The following is an 18,453-nucleotide window of genomic DNA, read 5'->3' as shown; positions in this document are numbered from 1 at the left end:
GACATAGCCTTTAAATACCCTAGGCCATCTCCACACCATGTAGACTTCAAAATAGTATTTTATTGTCTATAGAGACATATTTACACTTGTTTCCTCAATAATGCTTTAAGTCTTTATTGAACATTGCCCCCACCATAAAAATATTTGTATACTAATGTCCTTATATACCATGAAATATGTTGTAGCTACTCAGTATTTTTGTTGTTCAATCATTTTCAGTTGTGTCTGACTCTTTATAACCCCATTTGTGGTTTTCTTGCAGTAGTTTGTCATTTTCTTCTCCAACTCATTTTACAGATGAAGAAACTGAGGCCAGTAGGGTTAAGTGCCTTACCCAGGGTCAGAAAGCTAGGAAGTGTGTGAGGCAAGATTTGAACTCACAAAGACGAGTTTTCCAAACTCCAGGCCCAGCATTCTAGCCACTGTGCCATCTAGCTACTCAATAAAACTATGGATGTTAACAGCATTATGCAGCCTATGCTAAGATATGGAGGAGTAGGGGAAGAAAAATTGAATATAGTACATTGCAATTCTCTTATAAAAGTATTAGGGCCTGGTAAAATCAGCCCCCAAGCCACTATGCAGCAATCCAGTCTTCTGCAGACAAATCAGGAGGCTTCCCACTTTGTAATTGTTCTGCCTGCTTTAAAACAAGAAACAAGGAAAAAAAAACACCTACACCCACACTGAAGGATATAAAAAAATAAAAGCTCAACTGAAGCACAGCAATAAATCACAGTCAAGTATGTTGTCAGGAAGTCATAAAGTGTAGACCAGGCAGGCAGGTGGAAAAGCTGGAATTGATGGGTGAGATGCTTTGTGATAGTTTTTCCCATGTACACATTTGTCCTGTGGTGCTCAAGTGTGTGTGTGTGTGTGTGTGTGTGTGGTATAGTTAATACAGGTAGATGGGTGGTCATAGAAGGAGCTTTAAACCCTAAGCTCTCTGTCTTGTATTGTAGTGCAGAAATAGAGAAATAAAACAAGCAATATAGGTAGCAGTTTTAGCCTCGTTTGGACCCTTCAGTAGAGGGTCAAATGAGCCATTGTGAGTGAACCCATGAACCAAAGGCAAAACAGTCCCTTTGGGAATCCTGTTACTTCAAATCAGAGCTCAAAGGAGTAATATCTGTACCTCTGAATAAACAGAGATGAGAAAGTAGGTGGGAAGGGAGATTGGGGTCTTCAGGGTTGCAGGTGAAGGAAGAAAGTGTGAATCTGAAATGATGCCTCTTATACTGCTGCCACATGTAGAACAGATAGGGTAAAAGGGCCCTCTTAAATTCCTGCCCTTGTGCCAAGTCCAGATTACCCGCCCGAGTTATGGCTCTCATTCGAAGTAAATTTAAAAAAAAAATAACACTGATTTTGTATGACCACTTAGAGGGAAATCTGCTGCAGGGGTAACAGAAGTAGATCTGAATCCACAAAATAGAATGCATTATACATTGAAAGTCCATCATGAAACATTATCCTCACAGTGTGTGCTGCCTTGCTTCCTCATATTATCTTGCATTTACCTATTTACTTCTTTGTTTGCAGAATGCAAACTCTTTGATGGCAGAGGATGTTTTTCATTTGTCTCTGTTTTTTGTCATTTCTGCTTAGTCAGCCTGTCAGTCAACAAGAATTTGTCAAATGTTTACTTTGTGCCAGTCAACTATACTAAGCATTAAGGATATAAAACACAGTCCATGCTCTCAAGGACTATGCACTCTAATGGGGGAGAAATGTAACTATCTAGGTACACACAAGATATATACAGAATGTATGAAGGCAATTGTAAAGGGGAAAATACTGGCAATTCAAAGAGCCAGGAAAGCGATCCTAAAACAGTAACTTACACATGGTGAGTGCTTGATATCTGCTTATGAAATTAAATTAAATTGGCAAAATAAGTAATAGAATGAAGTAAAGGACATGCTAATAAAAACCTGACATATGCTTAGTTTCAATGTGCATTTATAAAAACACACATACATATATACACATACTTATATGTATATATACATATTTTATCTCTTTATCTATATATCTATCTATCTATGGTTTATTCCTTTTACAATGTAAGATCCTTGGAAGAGTTTACTCCAGTCATCATCCCTTTTCCCATACATTTCAATTTCTCCTTCTCACTGGTTCTGTCTCTGGCATAATGCTTGGATTCTGGACTTGGGAGTCAGGAAACCGAGAGTTCAAATCCTTTGTGTTACGTTCATTTCACTGTGTCAGCATGAGCCAATCACTTAGTCTTTCTGAACTCCAGTTTCCTTATCTGCAAAATGACTACAATAAAACCTTCAGTATCTCCTTATTCACTAAACCTTGACAGTTTCACCTCTGCAATATTTCTTCCATTTTTTTTTCCATTCTCAAGATACCTTCCCCATTTAAAGCTTTCATCAGCTTTGATGTTCTGTAATAATAATCATAATAGGTATCATCAATATAGAATTTAAAACTGGTGCCAGGTACTGTGCTTTCCAAATAGTTGATCATTTTATCTTCTTAAGAACTCTGAGAAGTAGATGCTATTATTATCTTCATTTCATAGGTGAAGAAATGAAGGCAAACAGAAGTTAAATGACTTGTCCAAGGTCACACAGACAGTAAGTCTGAAGCTGCATTTGAACTCATGTTTTCTTGATTCTGCACTCAGTGCTGTAATCATTGTACTGCCTAGCTACATCACCTATCTGCTCTACTGCAATGGTCTCCTAACTAGTCTGCTTTCCTAAGTACTTAAATACTTCTTAAGGAATAAATCTATTTTTATCATTCTCTGACTCAAAAACCTTTTGTTGCTTTTCTCTGTCTGGCTAATCATGACCTAAACTCTAATCCTTCCAGGATTCCAGATGTTTCACAAGCCCTTTCTTTCCCATTTTTACTTTCTGCTTCTCTCCTGCCAAACTAACCTACTCTGTAAACCCTGAGCTTACCTTGTTATTCTCTACTTCTTGTATTTTCCCACACCATACCTTATTTTACCTGAAATGGAGCCCTAGTTGAAACTCTTCAAGTGTGGCTTCTTTCATGAAACATTCTGTGATTCCTGCAGTTTGTACAAAAAAGAAGGATAATCTTCATTAAAACTGGCATGATTCATTGCTTGTATTTTGATTTTTTTGTGAAAGTAATTTGTTTTTGCCTATATCTCAGCTAATAGATATAAATCTCCTATTCATCAAGCCTTTTATGCAACATTAAACACCTTGAACATAGTAGGCATTGAATAAATGTTTGTCAAATAGATTTGTAGACATGCCTAAACCCTCAAGGAGATTACAGTCTAGTTGGAGTGGCTGAGCACAAAAAGGAGGAAAGTTAAATAATACAAGAGATAAAATACAACAATAAAGCAGATGTTATAAGGCAGTTACGAGTAATGACTAAATGAGAAGGATAAACTGCCAGTGCTATGAGTACAGGGCTCCTATCACCCCAGCGTGGAAAATTCACAGTTGTCTGCTTAGGCAACTGGATCTGAAAATTACCTCTGGGACCTTGATGTAGACTTGTTTTATTACAATAGGAATATAAGTGGTTTGGCACACTTTTGAAAGGACTGTAAGTGGCTCCCCACAGTGATTTAAGTTCAATTAAACTGGATATTGACAATCTGTAGACTTCCCTTCCATCTAAGCATTGTGATAGAAAAATTGCCGTTTTCAGACCAGGCAAAGAGACAGATACGTGCATAGAGTGGAAGTCTTATTCATCAAGATTTCTTCCTTTTTTCCCCCTTTTTTCACTTCTACTCTTTCTCCCAATTACCTATCCCCATGGAAACGGATGGAACATCTTACAACAGCTGTAATTACTATTATTAATAATAATAATCACCATAGTAATAATACCAATCAGAGATAATGATTGGGAAAAAAAGCAAGAGGGAAAATTAAATCATGGCTCTTTACATATGAACAATTATACAGTTAGTGAAATTGCAGCCAGAAAAACTAGGTGGGTTATCTGGACACCCCGGACAATGGTTCCTTTAAAAATGTATCTCAAATTATGTATAGTATGGATTTTGACCACATAATCCACTTAATAGGATGCTCTCCCATTAAATGATGTTGCTGACTTTTAGCCTAAACTTCTTATTTTGTCATTTGAATCCAAGGCTATTAAATCTGTGTAGTTTCATAATGTGGATATAGATCAATGGCTTTGAAAGTGCTGGCACAGAATCTGACAGAACCCAAGTATTCAGAGTTTATTGACCTGTCTTTAGAATAATAAATTGGGTCCTCACAATCAGTGTCCTTGAGATCCAAGGTATGGGAACACCTTATAAGCACCTTCCTTGCAAGGTTGTTGTGAGGATCAAATGAGATATTGTAAAGAATGTTGGACAGTACCTGGCATACAGTAGGTACCATTTAAATGATGATTGACCTCTCCATCTCCTTTTGAAACTTCCTTGTAATTATTTTAAATTGTTTTTTTTCTTGTACCTTCAGTAGCTAAACCCAGATGTGATCTGGGTCCCATTTAGTGTTGTGGCAAATTTCATTTTTTTTCCTTTGCTTTCAAAGTGCTGATTTCTAGTATCATAGACTAAAGAATTTGTGATTTGCAGCAGAAAAAAGAAGTCATTTCAGTTTTACTTATAGGAAAACTGAGGACCAGGGAAATAAAATTAATAACTGAAGGTCATATAAGAAGTTGATGGCAGAGTAGGAATTTCAACATGTCTCCAGACTAGTGCTCCTTCTGCAACATGATTTAATTCAGTTGAATAATTTATTTAGAACCTACTATGTACTAAGAGCTATGCAAATTATGGTCTATCTGATTCATACAACAAAATAACTAGGAATGGGTTTTTTTTTTTGGTTTTGTTTTGTTTTTAACAAAATTGAACTTCTCTGTCTCCCTTTTTTTCCTTTCTTGTTTCCCTTTCCCCCCCCAGATAACCCCTTGTCTATTCAGGGCACTTCTAGTGTATTACTGTACTTTTGTTAACAGTGACCATCACTCCATGCCTTCAACCTTATCCAGTGCTAGGTATCTTACAAATATTTATCTTTCCTATGTCAATCTCCCTTTCAGACTAATGTCATGTCAGAAACCCCAGTAGTAAATAGCTGTTTCCTAACTGGTTGGTGATTATGATATTGTATATTAAGCTTTATTTTAGGATTCTAAGGGATACTCAACCTAAACCCAAAGGAATGAATCCTGTAGCATTCCAAGCAAATTCTGGCAAGTTTATGGATGGAGATTTCTGATGGAAATGGAGACACAAACTTGTTAAATCATTCTCCATGTTCTTTGAACTAATTCATACATCATTGCTACAGTCACCTAGGCCTATATGGATTTCTTTGTAAGTTTCATAAAAGGATGTATAGCATAATGATAACATGGAAATATTTATGGAATATGGTTGCATGTAAATATGTAAAGAACTCAGTTTCCCACAAACACTCCAGTAAAGCTTTAAATATGCACTAGAAAAAAAGTGAAAAAAAGAGAATAACTTATTCATTAAATACAATTGATTATACAGCTACTATATGCCAGGCACTGTGCTAAGGACTGGGTGTAACAAAAGAAAGACATTTGATAATCCCTGCCCTCACAGAGCTCACAGCCTAATAGGGGAAATGACACACAGAAAGAAGCTAAAAAATATAGGGGGAAGGTTACCCTCGAGGAGTAGAGGGAGAGAGGAGCAGACAGGGAATTATGAAATCACAGCCAAGGTGGGAAGTGATCTGAGGATCTGAGAATGGCAATGTCAGTTTTGATTGATTGATTGATTGATTGCTTTTTGGAGGGCAATTGGGGTTAAGTGACTTGCCCAAAGTCACACAGCTAGTAAGTAAGCCAAGTGTCTGAGGCAGATTTTAACTTAGGTCTTCCTGACTCCAGGGCCAGTGCTCTATTCACTATGCCACCTAGCTGTCCCAATTTTATTTTTGAGAACGTTGCATTTTTGGAGACAGTGAAGTCCAGGTAAGCATCTGGGTAGGAAACAATAAGGGGGATTCCCTTGGTGCTCTCTTTAAATTGTGAAGAAACAGGAAGGAGCTCCCTGATGTCCATCTTCAAATTCTCTAACCAGAGGAAAGGAAGGGACCAAGAGATAGGGTTGCTGGAAAGGAGTGAAAGTCAATTATAAACTATTTAATTCATTCTAGAACAAGAAAAAAATAGGCAGAATCTTACAGAATCCGTTGACAGAGATAAATTAGAATAAATGGAAGATACAGTTCAAATCAGTCAAGTATCATGGAAGGATACAGACCCAGAGCCAGCTCAGGATGTTTTGGCCCCAATGAACAGTGCAAATTTCCAGAGCCCCAGTAAGAGACAAGATTGAACCCTACAAGTATAGAACAACTTAGTGCCGCAGTGGTAGTAGCAGATAGGCCAGGAGAAGTCACATCTAGGCAGCCTGTGCCCAACCCAGCATCCGGTCAGCCCAGGCCCAGTCCAGCTTCTTGACCTCTGTGTTTTGAACCACAGAAGGAAACAGAGACAGATAATTCATTCGGAAGGTGGTACCTAGTCTTAGTTACTACACTGAGGACCCAGCAAAGCCTGCCTATGCTACCCAGGAACACGAGTACAAGCTTCTGACCCAGAAAATGAAACTGGAAATATAAGTAAAGAGAAAATTAAACCAAACACAGGAGATGTCCAAGGGGTAAAGCCAAAAGAAGAGAATAACTATGCAATAAGTCTAAGTAAATCTTACAGAGAAAAGAATGTCTTGGCCACAAGGACTAAACAAGTAGCTGAAATAAATGAAACAAAATATATAAAATGGAAGAGCTAGGAAGGAAATGCTTCTAAGGAGAAGTAGCACTTCTGAACATTCAGTGGTAAACATTTCTCAAGAAAATGAGAATAGAACGCAGAGAAAACAATATATCAATGTATCTCATATACAAGAAACATTAAAACAAAATTAAAAGATTAAAAAATAGGAGAAAAATAAAGAAACTTAACATTTTCATAAAACTGATCCAGAAAACAGACCCAGAAGAGATAACTTAAATATCAATGGACTACCGAAAAATCAGATAACAGGTATTGGTTATCATATTAGGCAGCAGTGACAATGCTGGAGTTGGGATCAGAAAAACTCAGGTTTACATCCCACTTTTGACACTAATTATATGATTATGTGTATGGTTTTTATCAGAAAAATGAAGCTAATCATAACTGGAAAAGTATTCTCTTAGAATTGTTGTAAAGTCCAAATAAGATTGGGGCAGATAAGGTGGCATGGTGGATAGAGCAGGCCCTAGAGTCAGAAAGACCTGAGTTCAAATCTGGCTTCAGATATTTGTTAGCCGTGTGACACTGGGTAAGTCACCTAACCCTGTTTGTCTCTGTTTCCTCATTTGTAAAATCAGTTGGAGAAGGAAATGGAAAACTGCTACAGTATCTTTGTCAATAAAACCTCAAATGCAGTCACAAAGAATTGGACGTGACTGAAACTATTGAACAACGCCACCATCAGATAACGTAGTGTTTAAAAGGCTTCACTATATATATTATTATTATTTACTAATTATTAAGTTTCCTAACCACTTCTCTTCAGAGTAGGGATAATGACTGTTTTTACCCCTCATTCTTTTCTAGGGCCTGCCAAGTTATGGCAGAGGATGGATCCCAATGTGACCACATTCTGCACCCAAATTGTTAAATGAGTTTCACTAGTTGCCTAGAGAATCATACCTGAGACATTATGCTGACTTTAACAGCTATTATTAGAACTGCTGAAGGGATATCTAGAAAATTCTCCTTTAGGGAAAGCTGTTACATAAATAAAATGAGAAAATCAGAAGAAGCAATAAGAATCATTGTTCCAAAGGGAATTGTAAGATGGCTAGTGTATAAACTCACTTAAGTGCTGCCTGGAAAATGGAAGATATCTTTAAGCAAATTAAACATTTTAGTATTCTCACATCTCTGCCACTTACTAGCTATGTGACCTTGGGGTCTTAATCTCTCTTAATTCAATTTCCTCATCTTCAAAATGTGGATATTATTGTATAATTGTATTACCTAGCTCAAATGCTTATTGTGAGGATAAAGTAAAATATTATATGTGAAGGTATCTAGAAATATAAGATAATTTAGTTGGGACAAAACAGCTAGATATTAAAAAAAAACAGAACACAGGAATATGTATCCATCAGGTTACCTAGATCAGTCTATCTATCATCTATCTATCAATCATCTATTTATCTATCTTAGAAGAATGCTTATTATCACTTAGAGATAGTACTCTAGCAATGAATCCTCTTTATCTAGATTGTTTCTTTCAAGAAATGGACCATTACCATCTGGCCCATAGGCATTGTTGCCCCCACCCCATCCCCCATAATACTTATTTTACATGATGGGTTTGCAAGCAAAACAGACGCTGAAGTGGATAATATGATTCATCAGCAGTCCTGATTCAACTTTCCCGAGTCATAGAATTTATTGTAAAGGCTACATGAAGCAATGTTTAGGAAAGCTTATATAGGGCCAGATTAGAACCATCAGACAGTACAAAACAGATTGAGGTCATCAAACTCTTTGCTTTCTCTGCTTCCCTATCAGACTTTGTCTCTGTATTACACTCTTTGTGACACACTAGCAATTAATGTTACATCAAAACCCACTTTTATAAGAGAAGGGACAAGGAAACCAGGAAAATATATCTGGTCCTGGGAAATAAATTAAAGGCATCAATATGGGCCAAATGAAGTTGGGCTCTAACACTGTACACTCCACTGATAAAAAGAGAACAATTTTTTTCTAAATTTCCTGGTTGTATTGGATCTGACATTTTCCTTTACTAATATCACCACTGTTCACCCCAAGTTGATCTCATACGACAAGTTGATTCAAAATTTCACAGGAAAGCAAAACTTTAAGGCCATGTAGCAGCAAGTACCCCCAGCATCCCCAGGGTGGCTGCCAAAACAAGTTCTTAGATCTGCTTTTCTAAAGCAAAGCAACTCAAAATGTGTTAACAAGCTTACTTTAATCAATCAAACATATACCGTTTACCTAGTTCAGGGGGAAAAGGTCAGCACCCCGAGCTTCAGAATATACAGACAGAAGTTACAAGGCAGAGAAACAGATCAAGCATACAGGCTTCCAAACTGTCTAACCATTACATCCATACCAAATCCTAGTTACCAGAGAGGGAAGCATCAACATCTAGGTTTTTCAAAGCCAGGGGGCTCTCAATGGCTGTCCAGAGTCTCATCTGGTCAAATCACACAACACTTCTTAAAGTGGGGCCCCCAAGCAAAGCCTCGGCTCAGGTCTTATATAGCCTTCTCCTGGCTCAGAGAATGTACCATGTTTCCCTGATAATAAGACACTGTCTTACTATTTTTTTTGACAGAAAAACACCAGAGGGCTTATTTTCAGGGGAGGGCTTATTTTAATGAACATTGACAGAAATTTTAATAAACAGGTAAATGTGAACAAAAAAATGTACCTTTATTCAATAATGAATTCAATAAAGAACAGGATGACGCGCTCACTGCTGCAGCTCTGATTGGATGCAGCTCAGAGCACAGCGTGCATTTCACCCGGGGGGGGGGGAGGATGGTGCATACAGAGGGTACCCTAATGTAGCGTGTAGCACAGGGCATCACCTTCACTACAGTAGCAATCTCAATAGGGCTTATTTTTGGGGGAGGGCTTATTTTAGAGGAATCTTGCACAGTAAGGGGAGGGCTTATTTTCGGGATAGGTCTTATTATTGGGGAAACATGGTAACAACCCTCTTGACCCACTGCCCAATCACAAAGTATCTCCTGAAAAACAAGCCTCCCACCACAGGCTCCAAGTACACTTAACCTAGGAGCAGGGAAGATCTTAAAAATTTACATTCCTATAACAGGCCAGTGTCCAAAAATAATTTGACTCATTTACCCAAATTGTTCAATTAGTAATTGTCTGCTCCCTTTCCAAGATTTTGCCGACCACTGGGTCAGATTAATGGATGCAGCTCAGTTCAGGGAAAGAATTTGACAAATCTTTTTGGTAACTTGGACCTTGAGAATGGTGTGTCCTGCTGTGACTATGAACAAAGAATGGTCCCTGATGTACTATGGAGTCATTCCCAATCTCCCACTACCAAGCCCCTGATTGCTGGTCCTTCCACCTTTCCTCACAACACAAATACCCTGTATCTATGAATACATTATCCAGTGCTAATTTGAATTTAGCAAGGATTTTCAAGTTGAGGTATATAGTCCCACCTAGGTGTGAGTCATCAAAGTTCACTCTGTCTATTGAAGATTTTTTTAGCCTTATTTAATATTTTATTTTTCTCAATTACATGTAAAAACAATATTAACCTTTTTTTTTTTTGCAAATTTTGAGTTCCAAATTCTCTCCCTCCCTCACTGAGAAAGCAAGCAATTTGACACACACTATACATGTGTAGTTATGCAAAACACATTTACATGTAAGCCATTCTGTGAGAGAAAACACAGGGGAACAAAGAAAAATTAAGTAGAGAAAAATTAGTTTTGATCTACATTCAGGTTCTTCTAATTCTTCCTCTGTAAATGGGCAATACCTTTCATCATAAGTTTTACATAATTGTTTTGGATCATTTTATTGCTCAGAATAGCTTAGTTATCCAGAATATATCATCATACACTTCTGCTTACTGCATGCAACGATCTCTTGGTTCTCTCATTTCACTTTTCATGGGTTCATGTAAGTCTTTCCATGTTTTTTTTTTCTGAGAGCATGCTGCTCATCATTTCTTAAAGCACAATAGTATTCCATCAAAATCATGTACAACAACTTGTTCAGTCATTCTCCAATTGATAGACATCCCCTCCATTTCCAATTCTTTGCCAACACTAAAAGAGCTGCTTTAAATATTTTTGTACATGTAGATCCTTTTCATTTTTTGTTTTATCTCTTTGGGATACAGGACTAGTAGTGTTATTGCTTGGTCAAAGGGTATGCATGGTTTTATAGCCCTTTGGGCATAGTTCCAAAGTGCTCTGCAGAATGGTTCCATTATACAACTTCAACAATAGTACATTAGTGTTAAATTTTCCCACACTCCCTCCAACATTTGTCATTTTCTTTTTCTGCCATATTAGCCAATCTGACAGGTGTGAGATTGTACCTCAGAGTTGTTTTAATTTGCATTTCTCTTATCACTAGTGACTTAGAGCATTTCTTTTTCTTATGACTATAGATAGCTTTGATTACTTTGTCTGAAACGGGCCTGATCATGTCCTTGACCATTTATCAATTGAGGAATGGTTCATATTTCTATACTTTTGCTTCAGTTTTCTATACGTTTCAGAAATGAAATCTTTATCAGAGAAACTCACTGTGATTTTTTTTCATAGTAATGATTACCAACCATGTATTTCCCTTCATCCTATTTTCCTCATTTATCTTTCTCACTCTCTCTCCTTTTACCCTGTCCATTCTCAAAAGTGTTTTGCTTATGACTCTTACCTACCCCAAACTTGCCCTCTCTTCTATGAGCTTCCCCCTCCCCTTATTCCATTCTCTTCCTACTTTCCTATAGGGTAAGATAGACTTCTACACCTAACTTATGGTGTATATTATTCCCTCTCTGAGCCAATTCTGATGAGAGTAAGTTTCATGTACTCCTCTCCCTGATTCCCTTATTTTTCTCTCCACTGTAAAATCTTTTTCAGGACTCTTTTATGTCAGATAATTTATATCATTGTACCTTTCCCTTTCCTCTTCTTCCAATGCATTCTTTTTCATTCTTTAAATTAATCAATTTATATGTAAATTTTTAGATAATAATACCATCACACTCAACTTACCTCTGCCTTCTATCTTTGTATTCTCCTCCTAACTGCCCTAATAATGGTAAAGTTTTTTTAGGAGTTATGAATATCATTTTCCCCTGTAAGAATATAAATAGCTTAACCTCATCAAATCCCTTATGATTTCTTTTTTCCTGTTTACCTTTTTATGCTATTTTTGAATCTCCTATTTGAAAGTCATATTTTCTATTCAGTTCTGGTCTTTTCATCAGGAATGCTTGAAAATCCTCTATTTTGTTGAATGTCCATTCTTTCCCTCTGAAGTATTACATTCAGTTTTGCTAGCAATCCCATATATTTTGCCCTCTGGAATATCATATTCCAGTCCCTCTGATTCTTTAATGTAGAAACTGCTAAATCTTGTGTTATCCTGACTGTGTCTCTATGATATTCAAATTATTTTTTTTTAGCTACTTTCACTATTTTCTCTGTGATCTGGGAGTTTTGGCATTTGACTATAATATTCCTAGATATTTTCATTTTGAGATCTCTTTCAGGAGGTGATTGGAAGATTCTTTCCATTTCTTTTTTACCCTCTGGTTCTAGGATATCAGGGTAGTTTACTTTGATAATTTCTTGAAATATGCTTTCTAGGCTATGTTTTAATCATGACTTTTATGTAGTCCAATAATTCTTAAATTATCTATGCTGGATCTATTTTCCAGGTCAGTTGTTTTCCAGTGAAATATTTCACATTTTCTTCTATTTTTTCATTCTTTTGACTTTGCTTGATTGTGTCTTGATGTCTCATAAAGTCATTAGCTTTTACTTGTACAATTCTAAGATTTTAGAAGTATATTTTTTTTCTGTGGGCTTTTGTACCTCCTTTTCCATTTGGATAATTCTTTTCAGTGAATTTTTTTACATATTTTTTCTCCATTTTGCCCCTTTTTTTTTCAAAGCATTATTTTCTTCATTGTTTTTTGTGTATCTTCTACGATTTGGTATCTTCTGTTTTTAAGGTGCTATTTTCTTCAGTATTTTTTATGCCTCCTTTACCAAACTATTTACTGGTTTTATTTTTTTTCATGATGTTTTGCATCATTCTCCTGTCTCTTCCCAATTTTTCCTCTACTTCTCTTACTTTGCTTTTTAAAATCCTTTTTTTTTCAAGCTCTTCTATGAACCAGACCAATTTGTGCTTTTTTTTGTGCCTTTGGATGAGGGAATTTTGCACTGTTGTCTTCTTCTATGTGTTTTCCTCTTCCTTGTCACTACAGGAACTTTCTATGGTCAGATTTTTTTTTTTCTGTTTGCTCATTTCCTGGCCTATTTCTTGACTTTTAACTTTATGCTAAAGTGGGTCTCTGTTTCGCAAGTGGAGAGGTCACTGTCATAAGCTTCAGGTTTTTTATGCATCAGTTTTCTGAGGTAATTTTGGGGCCCTGTAAGTATTTTGTTCTTCCAAGTTGGTATGCGCTAGAGAGAGGTGCATTTACTACTCTCTGTTCTGTGCGCTGGTTTATAAGTGACCACAAGCACTCTTCAACCTTGGAACTGTGACCAAGATTCCTGTTCTCCTGCCGCCATAAGCTCTACTGTGCTAGTGTTCCTCCTCACCTTGGGACAAAGACTTAGGACCTTGACCCCAATCCAAGGATAGACAGTGTAACAGAGTCCAGCCCCTGTTTCCAGAAAAGAGGCCCCTGTAAATCTCCTTCTGACTCATTGTCCAATCCTCTTACCATCTGTGGACTGAGAGGTCTGGAGACTGCCACTGCTGCTACTGCTCCTGAGGGTGCTTCTGGTTTGCTGGGGCTCTGTTTGCACTGGTATAATCTATACTGTACTATACTCCTTTCACCCTCGTACAACAGACCTTTCCTGTCAAGCTTCTAAGTTGTCTTGGGTTGGAAAATTGTTTTACTTCATCTTTTTGTGGTTTCTGCCATTCTAGAATTTGTTTAGAGTCATTATTTAAAGGTGTTTGGAGGAGTTCTCAGTCAAGTGCCTGTCTTACTCAGCCATCTTGGCTTAGCCCTATCTATTGAAGATTGAGGACACCAGATAATGTGCCATTGACGTCAGCTTCATTCACCTTTATGAATCAAGTCATTTAGGCAAGTCATAAGTAGCGTACCCTACAGCCTGCTAGGACTAGATAGAAAACATGTAAGAGAAAGAAAATACTCTGCAATTATCCAGTTTCATTTTTTTCTGTCCTTGCACTGGAAGCTCCCAGGAGAAAAATAACAGAAGACAAGAGGCAACTTTGAAAGAGAAATCTGTTAGGAACACTTTGAGATTCAGTCAGCCTTTCCCTTTCCCATCTATTGCCTGCTGTGTTTGTAACAAGGGTTAGTGATGCCTGTTAAGTGAATTGTGGAGAACACTTTGGAACATTTAATTGTTCCTTTATATCTTCTTTATATTGCATGCATCAAAAAACTGCCAATATTTGGATTATTAAAGCTCCAATTCATCCTTGGGGCCTAGAAGGCAGCAATGGCAAACTGTGCTTAGTTTATTAGTCATTAGCTCTAAAATTAATGATGGTTTGTTCAGACAAACCTTCCCTATATGTCATCCTAGAAAAATGAATATAATTTTGACATAATGAACACATGTGTCTTTTTATGCATGCAGGAATGAATGGATGAAGGAATAAATAATATGCTAACAGCAAAATCCAGAGTTTCTAAGGATACATTCCAACTGTATCCATTGCACCACGAGGTTAAGAAGTCATCCTCGACTCTACCTTTTCCCTCTTCTTTCATATTCAAACAGTTGTCAGTTCTTGTTTAAAAATAATACCTCTATGAGAATCTTTAGCATCTGTCCCCTTCTCTCTTCTCATGAGCTTCTACTCTAAGGCCATCATCACTTCTTCCTTGGACCATTGAAAATCCCATCTAAATTGATTTATCAACCTCAATTATCTATGATCTCCAATACAGATCTAATATAGCTGCCAAACTGATAACCTAAAGCCCAGGTATGGTCATATCATTCTCTGTTCCCTCTTGCTTCTTGAGGAAAATTGGCATGCTTTTGTACCTAAAGCATTTCTCCATTTGTGCCCAGGCTTCCTATCCAGGCATATTGAACATTTCTTTTTCCTTCATTGTTTGGTACGGTGAAAATAATAATGATTTTGTTGAACCAAGACTTCAGTTCATATCCAGTCTCTGTTGTGTGACCTTAGACAAATCACTTATCAGTCCAAGTTTCTCATTCAATATCGCAGAGAAGGTTGGGCTAGATTACCTCTAAAATCCCTTTTAGCTCGATATCTGATTTCTTTTCTATGACATACTGTATTTTAAGCAACTCATCTACTTCTCTGTGCACAAAATGCAAACTCCTCTCGTGTCTTTGCACAGGCTGATCTCCATTACTGAAAGGCACTCCTTCTCCTACTGGGATTCTTAATATTCTTAGCTTTCTTCAAGTCTTAGCTCATGGTGACTGCTCATATACTACCCATCATTTAGTTTTGTCCTCCATCTCTCCCCTTCCACCCAAATTGCTAGGTATCTATTTAGTTATGGATATTTTATCTCCCGTGAATGGTATGCAATGTTCTTGAGGGCAGGTACTACTTCATTATTTTTCCTTTGCATACTACAATGCCTAACACACAGCAGCATATAAAGAAAATTGGTTGGATTGTTGATTACATGAATGAATGGATGAATTAATGATATGTAATCTGAAGGATATCAATGTTGAAGAATTCTGTCCCCCATAGTACAATATATTGTGTAATGTAAAATTTATATTTTGCAGTTTTACTACACCTACAGTGATGATTCACAAATTTTTGACATTTGGATTTGATTTTGTAATGTATTCCATTTTCTAAAATTGTCACAATTTTTCTAAGATGTGAAATAGCTAAAAGGTGAGTATGTGTGAGTGGGGTATGGACTGGGGTATAGGATGTAGCCTACCATGGTGGTTGAAATTTTAGATAGGGTATCAAAAAGACCTAATTCCAAAATTTGCCTCTAAACTAACTAGCTCTAGAACAAAGGGCAAGTAACCACCTGTCTGTGACTTTTTCCTCATTGACAAAATAGGGATAGTAATGCCTGTAGTATCTGCCCCACAGGATAGTTATAAGTCTTCAATGGAATAATGTGAAATTTAAAATGCTACTCAACATAGGCCCAAAGTCTTAATCCATGTATGAGTGTGTCTTATTAATATCATTTAAGTAAACTGGTATTGTAGTGTAAAGAGAAAGAACACTACATTTAGAATCATAGAACCTCTTTGGACTTTATCCTTCTAATCTGTAAAAAGAGTGAGTCACACTAGTTGGTTTCTGTGGTCCCTTCCCACTCTAAATCTATGACATTAAATTTGTTTTGAGATTTTTGAAAAATTTCAATACTTATCTTAAAGATAACTGGAAACATGTCCTGAGCATGGTAACCAATCCTGTAAGATCTACTGCCAGAGAGACTGAATCTAGCAGATCTTTTTGAGATTAGAAGTTCCAAGTGTCAATGTATTATGCTCATCAGGTAAATGTTAATTTCATCATTTATATGATCAGCCCCCAAGAGGGGGTACCACTAGGTCTCTTAAGACGCCTGTACTGCTTGGTAATGGCCCTTGCATTTTCTACATGTGTGAGATAGGGAGATACCGTCTAATATATATATAAATATATATATATATATATATATATTACACACATATATGTATATATACAACATGTTGAATATCTCCAATGCACTTAGAAATCATGATTCTTTAGTATGTTACCATATATTTGGGGTCTTGCTGTTTGCTTGTTTCTTTAAAATTTGAAGGAGATATTTGTTCAACCATAGTTATCAGGGTATTAAGTTTTGGAGACAAATGTGCATCTAATACTTCTAGAATTCAATTTCAGCATTTTGTCAACTATGTTATATGGCTTATAATTTCTTTGCTTATGTCATACTTTTGAAAAGCCATGTGGTAGATTTAGAAGTTGAAACAGAATATGAAAACCAGCCAAAATGTAGAAAATTGTGTGAATCATCGTTATTGTAGATATAGTCAGATTCTAGCAAAAAAAAAAATTTTAACACTGTGCCATATGAAATGTTATATACTTCTTCAACAATGATAATTATCTACTCTGATTTCATTCATTAACTAATTTAGTAAATCAACCATTCAACCAGTATGTATCTATTATGTGTCAGCCATTGGAGATAGAAAACAGGCAAACAAAAAAAATAAAACTATTTCTCATCTCAGGGTGCTTCTATTTTCCTGGAAAGAAGCAGTATATACACAGATAAGTAAATGTAAAACATATGAAAATAAGCATTATATATATATATTACATATTATTGATATGATATACATTACCTATATAATGTGTGTCTATAACATATATAGAATTAGCATTGTATATATGTGAATAAATGATAGATCAATAGATAAAAGGAGGAGCTGAAACTAAGAGAATAAATTTGAAATAGGAGAATCAAATAGGAAAGATCTTTTCTTTTTTTTAGTAGATGACAATTGAATTGAGATTTAAAGGAGCCTAAAGTTTCCAAGAATTGAAAGTGAGAAGAAAGATCATTCCAGGCATTTGGGAGAGACTAGAAAAGGCACAGAAACAGCAGTTGGTATATGGTATAACAGAAACATAAAGTAATCCATCTTGGCTGGAATGAGGTATGAATGAGAGACAGTAATATATAACCAAACTTAAAAGATAAGTTTGGGCCAACTTATGAAAGGGGGACTATGTATTTTATCCTAGGAGCAAAAGGAAATTATTAAAGCTTATTGAGCACGTTAGTCACATGGTCATTCCTGAAAAGTAGGTGAATTTTGTTATTCAGGAATTGTGAATAATCAGAATTCTAGTATTATAAACCACATACTATGGTGCCAGATATTGCACTTAGTACTAAGAATATAGAGTCAAAATGGAAAGATTTCTGCCCACGAGGACTTTATATTCTAATTTTCCCATGTATGAATTTGCATTGTTTGAGTTTTTATAAGTTTTAAGTTCATCCAAGACAATGGTGATGAGGCTGTTAATCTCAGTCTCTGGCACAGCATTCTGAGAGTCCTACAGATAATAGATTGGAGGGATTATATATATACATATATGTATATATGTATATATATAACATAATTAATATGTTAGATAGCAAAATCAGAATTCCAAATGATCTTGACAATGGCACAGAACAATGGACCGAATCTTAACACAACTAAATTTAAGAGATATAAATACAAAACTGTAAGCTTGAAATAAAGGAGGAGGGTTGTTAACTAGCAAATTGTAGATGTGATGTCCAAATAAATGCCAGTGATCTTTGGAAAATCATAGGATATATGTGAACTATTAAAGCCCCAAATACTGGAAACTGGCAAATGTCTTAATTCCTAAAAAGGTGAAACAGATTAATTCTTTATAGAAAATGCACTTAACCTAGCAAAAATTTTCCAACATATAATTAAAGTGATAAGTTGTAATCTTAAGAAAAGGCAAATTGTACTATCAGCAGGATATCTTTTTCCCCCCAGGCTCCTTCCCTGACCCTCCACTCCCTGCTTAGACTGTCTTCTTTCTACTCTGTATAAATTTTGTATTTATCAAAATCTCCTTAGATTGTAATTTAAGTTCCTTGAGAGCAGGGCCTGTTTGTTGTTTGTTTGTTTGTTTGCT

At 36.2% G+C, this 18,453-nt stretch overlaps 1 protein-coding gene and 1 long non-coding RNA gene across 3 annotated transcripts in view; one reads left to right on the top strand and one right to left on the bottom strand.

The window, feature by feature from the left end:
• CNTNAP5 (contactin associated protein family member 5) overlaps positions 1-18,453 on the top strand; it is a 934,370-nt gene that overhangs the window by 598,098 nt on the left and 317,819 nt on the right. The window lies entirely within an intron of this gene.
• LOC138145246 (uncharacterized) overlaps positions 1-18,453 on the bottom strand; it is a 153,841-nt gene that overhangs the window by 2,067 nt on the left and 133,321 nt on the right. The window contains exon 2 of the long non-coding RNA XR_011164156.1: positions 2,992-3,055. This is a non-coding gene — a long non-coding RNA (uncharacterized lncRNA). The remainder of the gene's footprint in view (positions 1-2,991; positions 3,056-18,453) is intronic.

This window comes from Petaurus breviceps, unplaced genomic scaffold, assembly GCF_028583685.1.
Source record: "Petaurus breviceps papuanus isolate PSGF00001 unplaced genomic scaffold, PetGlider_PUasm1.0 90731, whole genome shotgun sequence".
Lineage (NCBI taxonomy): Eukaryota > Metazoa > Chordata > Mammalia > Diprotodontia > Petauridae > Petaurus > Petaurus breviceps.
The sequence above is the reverse complement of the archived record's forward strand: the minus strand, read 5'-3'. Positions and strand labels throughout refer to the sequence as shown.